The 9,428-nt window shown below is 52.2% G+C and overlaps 1 long non-coding RNA gene across 1 annotated transcript in view; it reads right to left on the bottom strand.

Moving 5' to 3' along the window:
* LOC127462725 (uncharacterized) overlaps window positions 1-8,061 on the bottom strand; it is a 66,318-nt gene extending 58,257 nt beyond the window's left edge. Inside the window, exon 1 of the long non-coding RNA XR_007900537.1 lies at window positions 7,805-8,061. This is a non-coding gene — a long non-coding RNA (uncharacterized LOC127462725). The remainder of the gene's footprint in view (window positions 1-7,804) is intronic.
* Window positions 8,062-9,428: the final 1,367 nt, after the last annotated feature.

Here is a 9,428-nt window from a genome sequence, read left to right on the forward strand (position 1 = left end):
GTTGCCTGACCAAACCAGGAGCCTGTTTTTTTAGCAACAGTTTTCTCTCTGCACTCTGGCGCAACAAGACTTTGAAGCAGCTCATTTTTAGCAACAAGTTTATCTGATTTTTCTCCTGTTTCCCTCTCAAAGGCTAACGATGACTTCAGCACCACATTTTCTGATTTCAAAACAGTAGATTCAACATCAGAAATCCATTCATGACTTCCCTGTCAGCACTCCATCCAAATGTCTGTGCTCTCACTTTGACCTGAGAGAAACCTCAGGCAGGTGGAAAAGGGCAGATAAAGAAAAAACAGATGGGTCAAGCAGAAGTGATGCTGCTTCTGTCAAAAGCAGAGCAGAGACCGAAAGCACTTTAGGAAGTTGCTTCCAGAAGCACTTGTGCATTCCAAGTTACAGCTCAGGAGTCTCAGTGACTTGTCCAACATGAGAGTTTCTTTTCCATTTCTCAACCCCCAGATTCCTCAGGAGTAGGAAACTGGAAACACTGACTGAGAAAAGCTCCATTCCTTCCTAATAATTGTGCTTTGTCCTTCCCATTTGACAGTGCTCTTGGAAATGTGCTGGTGTGATCTGGATCTGTGAGCAGCCCTGACCTCCCAGAGCACTCATCCAATGGCAGGAAGACCCCACCTGGCTCCTGCTGGGGTTCTTGCCACCACGACCCAGTATGGGTCAATGGAATGGGGAGCAGGGTGGTGGGACCAGTAAGGACCAGTTAAGGGGGTTGGGGGCACTTCAGCATCTCCATCAAGGTCAGACCAGTACAGAGCAGCATAGACCAGTATAGATCGGTATAGACCAGTATAAACCAGTATGGACCAGTATAGACCAATATGGGTCACTGGAATGGGGAATGGGGCAGTGGGACCGATAAGGACCAGTTAAGGGGTTTGGGGGCACTTCAGCATCTCCATCAAGGTCAGACCATTATAGACAAGTATAGACCAGTGTAGACCAGTATAGACCAGTATAGACCAGTATAGACCAGTAAAAAAACAGTACGGACCAGTATGGACCAGTATGGACCAGTACAGGTCACTAGAACAGCGAGCAGGGTGGTGGGACCAGTAAGGACCAGTTAAGGGGGTTGGGGGCACTTCAGCATCTCCATCAAGGTCAGACCAGTACAGACCGGTACAAACCAGTATGGACCAGTATAGACCAGTATAAACCAGGGTAGAGCAGTATAAACCGATATAAACCAGTACGGGTCACTGAAACAGGGAATGGGGTGGTGGGATCAGTAAGGACCAGTTAAGGGGGTTGGGGGCGCTTCATCATCTCCGTCAAGGTCAGACCAGTACAGACCAATATAAACCAGTATAGACCAGTATGGACTGGTATAGACCGGTATAGACCAGTATAAACCAGTACAGACCGGTACGGGTCATTGGAATGGGGAATGGGGCAGTGGGACCAGTAAGGACCAGTTAAGGGGGTTGGGGGCACTTCAGCATCTCCATCAAGGTCAGGTCAGTATAAAGCAGTATAGACCTGTATAGACCAGTATGGGCCAGTATAAACCGGTATAAACCAGTATGGACCAGTACAGGTGACTGGAACGGGGAATGGGGCGGTGGGACCAGTAAGGACCAGTTAAGGGGGTTGGGGGCACTTCAGCATCTCCGTCAACGTCAAATCAGTACAGACCAGTATAGACCAGTATAGATTAGTATAAACCAGTATGGACCAGTATAGACCAATATAAACCAGTACGGGTCACTGGAACACGGAATGGGGTGGTGGGACCAGGAAGGACCAGTTAAGGGGGTTGGGGCACTTCAGCATCTCCATCAAGGTCAGACCAGTACAGACCAGTATAAACCAGGATAGACCAGTATAAGCCAGTATGGACCAGTACGGGTCACTGGAACACAGAATGGGGTGGTGGGACCAGTAAGGACCAGTTAAGGCAGAACTCAGCTGGGACTTAGTGGTTTGGGGGTGGGCGTGTCCCTTCTTTAGGTGGGCGTGGTCTCTCCCTGGTGGGCGTGTCCCATCCCAAGGTGGCCATAGCCTCTGCAAGTGGGCGTGTCTTTTGCATCCTCTCCCCCTCCCTGAACTGGGAGCTCAACTGGGACTTACTGGGGTTTGGGTGGGCGTGTCCCCTCCCAATGATGGACCCACTTTCAGCCCCTCCCCCCACCTTTAAGGGCCCCCCCAAAGCCCCTCCCCCCCCTTCCTGCACCTCCCCAACCCTCAGGGTCCCTCCTGTCCCTCCCCCACCCTCAGGGTCCCTTCCTTCCCCTCCCCCCAGTGAACCTGCTACCCCTCCCCCACTCTCAGGAGCCCTCCCTGCCCCTCCCCCACCTTCAGGGGTCCTCAGGATCCCTCCCCCAACCTCAGAGACTCTCCTGCCCCTCCCCCACCCTCGGGGAACTTCCTACCCTTCCCCCACCCTCAGGGACCCTCAGGGTCCCTCCTTCACTTTCGGGGTCCCTCCCTGCCCCTCCCCAACCCTCAGGACCCTCCTGCTCCTCTCCCCACCTCGGGGTCCCTCCTGCCCCTCCCCCACCCTCAGGGACCCGCCTACCCCTCCCCCACCCTCAGGGACGGTCCTGCCCTTCCCCCACCCTCAGGGAACCTCCTGCCCTTCCCCCACGCTCAAGGACCATCCTGCTCCATCCCCACCCTCAGTGTTCCCTCCTTCCCCTCCCCCCCCCACTGGGGCCGTTACTGGTCCCTTACTGGTCTTTACTGGGAAGGAAGAGGGGAGGGGCCGCCCCCTCGAGGCCCCTCCCCCCCAGTGACATCACCGGGTCCCAAAGATAGCCCCGGGGGCCCAAACTGGAAGAGGGACCTGGAGCCGCTCCCAGTGTGACCAGTTCAGGTACTGGGAGGGACTGGGAGGGGGCAGGGCTTCCCCCCCTTCCCCCCCTCCGTGTCCTTGGGGTGACCTTGGGGAGGGAGGGGGATGGGCCGCTCCCAGTGGCTCCCAGTAGCTCCCAGTAACCCCAGTAATGCCTCCGGTATCTCCAGCGACCCCCCCAGTAACCCCAGTGACCCCCCCAGTAGCTCCTAGTAGCTCCCAGTAACCCCAGTGTCTATCCCAGTAGCTCCCAGTAACTCCCAGTAATCCTAGTGTCCATCCCAGTAACTCCCAGTAACCCCAGTGTCCACCCCAGTAGCTCCCAGTAACTCCCAGTAAGCCCCCCAGTAGCTCCCAGTAACTCCCAGTAACCCCAGAGACCCCCCCAGTAGCTCCCAGTAACCCCAGTGTCCATCCCAGTAACCCCAGTGACCCCCCCAGTAGCTCCCAGTAACTCCAGTGTCCATCCCAGTAACCCCAGTGACCCCCCCAGTAGCTTCCAGTAGCTCCCAGTAACTCCCAGTGTCCCCCCCAGTGCTCCCAGTATGTCCCAGTTTAACCCAGTTCCCCCCCCCACCCGTGGGCCCTGGGCCGGGTGGGGGAGGGGCGGGCTCACATTTCCATGGCAACATCCCTTTCCCTCTGGCCCAGTTTCTCCCAGTTCCTCCCAGTTTAACCCAGTTTTTCCACATTTTTCCCCATTTTTCCACATTTCCCCCCATTTTCCCCATTTTTCCCAGATTTTCCCCCATTTTTCCACATTTTCCTGAATTTTTCCCCATTTCCCCCCCATTTTCCAGATTTTTCCCAGTTTTCCTACATTTTCCCAGATTTTTTCCCATTTTTTCCCCCATTTTCCCAGATTTTTCCCCATTTTGTCCAGATTTTCCCAGATTTTCCCCCCATTTTCCCAGATTTTTCCCCATTTTTTCCACATTTTTCCCACATTTTCCCAGATTTTCACACATTTTTCTCCAGATTTTCCCAGATTTTTTTTCCCATTTTTTCCACATTTTCCCCGATTTTTTCTCACATTTTTCCCAGATTTGCCCAGATTTCTTCCCCCATTTTCCTGGATTTTTCCCAGAATTTCCCATATTTTCCCCATTTTTCCAAAATTTTTTTGATCTTTCCCCATTTTTCCCCATTTCCTGGATTTTCTCCCATTTTTTCCACATCTTCCCAGATTTTTCCTCATTTTTCCCAGATTTTCCCAGATTTTTCCCCATTTTTCCCAGATTTTCCCAAGATTTTTTCTTATTTTTTTAAATCTTTCCCCATTTTTCCCCATTTTCTGGGATTTTTCCCCATTTTTCTCCATTTCCCCCCATTTTCCCCAGAATTTCCAGCATTTCCCCCCCACTTTGTCCCCATTTTCCCAGATTTCTCCCAGATTTTCCCAGATTTTTCCCTATTTTTTCCCCATTTTCCCAGATTTTTCCTCCACTTTTCCCAGAATTTCCCACATTTTCCCAGATTTTTCCCACATTTTTTCCCATTTTTCCCAGATTTTCCCACATTTTTCTCCAGATTTTCTTCCAGATTTTCCCACATTTTCCCACATTTTCCCAGATTTTCCCCCATTTTTCTTGATTTTTCCCGATTTTCCCCATTTTTCCAGATTTTTTCCCATTTTTTCCCATTTTCACCCATTTTTCCTCATTTTCCCCCATTTTCACGGATTTCTCCTCATTTCCCCCATTTTCCCACAGTTTTTCCCAATTTTTTCACATTTTCCCAGATTTTTCCCCATTTTCCCCATTTTCCCCAGATTTTTCCCCCTTTCGTCCCCATTTTCTCAGATTTTTCCCCATTTTCCCACATTTTCCCAAATTTTTTCCCACATTTTCCCAGATTTTCTCCCTATTTCCCCAGATTTTTCCTCATTTTTCCCCAGATTTTTTCCCGATTATTGTCCCTATTTTCCCGGATTTCCCCCTTTTTTTCCCCACATTTCCCTGGATTTTTTCCCAATTTCCCCCCATTTTCCATGATTTTTCCCACATTTTTTCCACATTTTCCCAAATTTTTTCCCCCATTTTCCCAGATTTTCTCCCTATTTCCCCAGATTTTTCCTCATTTTGCCCATTTTTTCCCAGATTTTTTCCCAATTATTTTCCCCATTTTCCCAGATTTCCCAGGTTTTTTTCCCACATTTTCCCGGATTTTTTCCCAATTTCCCCCCAGTTTCCATGATTTTTCCCACATTTTTCCTCATTTTCCCCCATTTTTCCCAGATTTTTCCCCATTTTTCTCACATTTTTTTCCCCATATTTCCAGATTTTCCCAGAATATTCCCCATTTTCCCCATTTTTTCCCTATTTTCCCAGATTTTTCCCATTTTTTCCCCTTCCCCCCCCATTTTTTCCACATTTTTCCCAGATTTTCTCCCATTTTCCCCAGAATTTCCCAGGTTTTTTCCCAATTTTTCCCCATTTTCCCAGCTTTTTCCCAATTTTTTCCCCATTTTCCCGGATTTTTTCTCCATTTCCCCCCATTTTCCCAGATTTTCCCCCCATTTTTCCCACATTTTCCCAGATTTTCACACATTTTTCCCCATTTTCCCCCTTTTTTTCCTCATTTTTCCATATTTTCCCATATTTTTCCCCATTTTCCCCAGAATTTCCACCATTTTTCCCCATTTCCCCGGATTTTTCTCACATTTTCCCCAGAATTTTCCGCAATTTCCCCATTTTCCCACATTTTCCCAGATTTTTCACCATTTTCCTGATTTTCCCCCCATTTTTCCCACATTTTCACAGATTTTTCTCCAGATTTCCCCCACATTTTTCCCCCATTTCCCCACATTTTCTTGGATTTTTGGGTCCCCAGTTTTCCAAATTTCCCAAATTTCCCCAGTGGGAAAAAATGGGGGGAAAAAACCAGGAATTTTGGGGAAAATGGGGAAAAATTGGGGAAAAAAAGTGGGAAATTTGGGGAAAATTGATAAAAATGGGGAAAAATGGGGGGAAATTTAGGAAAACTGGGGGAAAATCCGGGAAAATGTGGAAAAACGGGGGAAATTTTGGGGAAAAAGTCAGAAATTTGGGGAAATGGGGGATTTTGAGGGGAAATGGAGGGAAAACTGGGAAAAGAGTAAGAAATTTGGGGAAAAGGGGTGAAAAATCAGGAAAAATGGGGGATAATTGGGAAAAATTAGGGGAAATTTAGGAAAAATTGGGGAAAAATGGCGGAATTTGGGGAAAATGGGGAAATTTGGGAAAAATGGGGTGAATTGAGAAAAAAATGGGGGAATTTGGGTAAAATTGGATGAAAAATTGGGGAAAGTTGGGAAAAATGGGGAGAAATTTGGGGAAAATGGGAAAAAATGGGGGAAATTTGGGAACAATGGAAGGAATTTGGAAAACAAATGGGGAAAAATTGAGAAAAATGGGGAAATTTGGGAAAAATGGGGGAAATGGGGGGAAAATTGGGGAAAGAGTGGGAAATTTGGGAGAAATGGATGAAAAACTGGGAAAAATGAGGGGAAATTTGGGAAAAACTTGGGTGTCCCCACCAGGTTCGGCCCCGCCATGGTCCCGATAGCCCCGGGATCAGGTGAGACCCCTACCCCATGCCCTGACCCCTCCCCCTCCCCAAGGTCACTGCCCTGACCCCCCGAGTCCAGGCTGTGACCCCTCCCCCACCCCATGGCCCCTCCCACACTTTATGGCCCCTTCCCCATTCTGTGGCCCCTACCCCATTCTGTAGCCCCTACCCCACTCTGTGACCCCTCTCCCACTTCATGGCCCCTCCCCCACTCTCTGACTCCTCCCCCACTCTATGGCCCCTCATCCACTTTATGGCCCCTCCCCCACTCTCAGACCCTTCCCCCACTTTATGGCCCCTCCCCCACTCTGTGGCTCCTCCCCCACTCTGTGACCCCTCCCCCATTCTGTGACCCCTCTCCCACTCGGTGGCCCCTCCCCCACCGACAGCTTCTCCCTGCAGAGAGAACAGCCAACACACTATTTCACTTCTCACTTTAACAAAGCTCTTTTCTCCTTCAAGCCCCTCAAAGGCGCCAAGGCCACATAGGAGGCCACACACAAACAGTACTCCTCTTCCCACTTGACTACACCTTCTCCCTCACTGTTCTACAGGGAACACCAGGAATCTGCTCGCAGAGGCCTCTCCTTTCCCATCAGTAGCTCAGCACAAGGAGCTAAAGGAGCTCAAGCCTTAGGCCACAAGAGCTGACAGCGAGGAAACTTTGGGAGCAAACTAATGCTGCTAACACGGACCCAGCTGAATCCAGCACACAATCACAGAATCCAAGAGTCCTTCAGCTTGGAAAAGACCTCCAAGCTCACTGAGTCTTGTGCAGCCCCTCCCCGACCGCCTGCAGGGACTGGATGATGCTTTGCACAAGCACCAAAAGGAATGTTGTGAAAGCCATGGCCTGCAGGAGGACACAGAGAAGGGCTTGGTTGGGGCTGGGAAGGAGCGAGCTGGCGCTGGGGGAGCGGGGATGGAGCCTCGGGGATGTGGCGCAGCAAGGACAGGGGCCCAGGCAGCTGGCAGGCGGCAAGGCCTCACCCCCTGCCCCAGCAGCAGCACCGGGCCCTGCCCAAGGGTCGGGAGGGGCCCCGGAGTCCTGAAGAGTGTTTGGGGGTCCCCAGGAGGGAGTCTGGGGGTCTGAGGTGGTCCCAGGAGATTTTCAAGGGTTAAGGGGATGCACAGGAGATTTGGGGGAGGAGGGGGAAAGGCGGAGGGTCCCCAGGATTCTTGGGGGGATCTGGGCAGTTCCCGAGAGTCTTGGGGGAGATTCGGAGGGGTCACCAGGAGCCCCCGGACCCCCTGAACTCACCCCACACCACCATGGCCTCGTTGGGGCCGCACGTGAAAAACAGCGCGGCGGGGGGAGACCCTGGGACCGGGATCGATCGGGACCAATCGGGGTCAATCCCGATCCTCCCCTCCCCCGCCATCACCGCCCCGCTCCCGGCAGCCCCCGCGGAAGTTTCAACGTTCTATTGGGTGACTCACCGGCACAAGGACAGGGGCCCAGCAGAATTTGGCAATGACGTCATTCCAGCAGAGCCGTTCTATTGGCTGCGACCCACGAGGGAGCCCCAAAACCTGTTCATGGCTTGGGGGGGAAGGACAGCCGGCACGGCCGGGAACGGGGGTGCAGAGGGTGTTCAAGTGCCCAGGAAAGGGGCAAAAAACTTTCCCCTCTCCCTCCCAGTGCCCCCTCAGCCCATCCCAGTGTCTCCCCTCTCTCCCAGTGCCCCCTCAGCCCATCCCAGTGTCTCCCCTCTCCCCCAGTGCCCCCTCAACCCATCCCGGTCTCTCCCCTGCTCTCCCAGTGCCCCCTCAGCCCATCCCAGTGTCTCCCCCAGTGCCCTCTCAGCCCATCCCAGTGTCTCCCCTCTCTCCCAGTGCCCTCTCAGCCCATCCCGGTCTCTCCCCAGCTCTCCCAGTGCCCCCGTCCATCGAGGTCCCAGCCCGGCCCTGCCCCCTGCTCTGCTCCGGCCTGGATTTCTCCCCTGCAGGGGCAGCTGAGGTGGCTCCAGGGCGGACGGGAGCTTTCGGGGCAGGGGGTGGCTCCTGACATGCTGCTGGAACCGCCCCTGTCTGGGCGGGCCCGTCGACCTGGGGCACCTCCTCACCCGAGCCTGGGGGACGGGCCGGCAACTGGGAGGGGCTTTGGGAAGGAATGGGGAGGCTGAGAAGGGGTTGGAGGTCGTGGGGGTAAGTGGGAAGGTGTTTGGGGGAGTTTGGGGGTTTGGGAGGGAGGTTGGGGAGATTGGGGCAGCTGTGAGGGGTTTTGGGGAATCGTCGGGGATGTGGGAAGGAACTGGGAGAGAGTTTGGGGGCATCCTCGAGGGGAAGGGGGCAACTAGGAGAGGGTTTGAAAGGCCCTGGGAGGGCTGGAGGTAACTGGGAGGGGTTTGGGGGCATCTTGTGGGTTTTTGTGGGTCTGGGAGGCAGTCTGGGGGCCTCGGAGGGTTTAAGGGGAAGTTGGGAGTGTCCTGTGGGACCGGGATGGGATTTGAGGGTTCCTGGAGGGGCTGGGAGGGCTTTATGCCTTTATACTGCGGGCATTGTCTAGTATTGATGGGGGTAATCCGTGAGTTGACTGTTTCATAATCATCCAAATTTTAACAAGACTTTGAAGGTGGTCAACCTCAGTTTGAAGCAGCTCATTTTTAGCAACAAGTTTATCCGATTTTTCTCCTGTTTCCCTCTCAAAGGCTAACGATGACTTCAACACCACATTTTCTGATTTCAAAACAGTAGACTCAACATCAGAAATCCATTCATGACTTCCCTGTCACCACTCCATCCGAATGTCTGTGCACTCACTGTGACCTGAGAGAAACCTGCCTGTTTGCAGCGCACTGACTGGGCAACTTTTCTTTTTGCAGGTGGAAAAGGGCAGATAAAGAAAAAACAGATGGGTCCAGCAGAAGTGATGCTGCTTCTGTCAAAAGCAGAGCAGAGGCCGAAAGCACTTTAGGAAGTTGCTTACAGAAGCACTTGTGCATTCCAAGTTACAGCTCAGGAGTCTCAGTGACTTGTCCAACATGGGAGCTCCTTTTCCATTTCTCAACCCCCAGATTCCTCAGGAGTAGGAAACTGAAAACACTGACTCAGAAAAGCTCCA

This window comes from Manacus candei, unplaced genomic scaffold (genome assembly GCF_025592945.1).
Source record: "Manacus candei isolate 608988 ecotype Guabito, Panama unplaced genomic scaffold, ASM2559294v1 h1tg000137l, whole genome shotgun sequence".
Classification (NCBI taxonomy): domain Eukaryota; kingdom Metazoa; phylum Chordata; class Aves; order Passeriformes; family Pipridae; genus Manacus; species Manacus candei.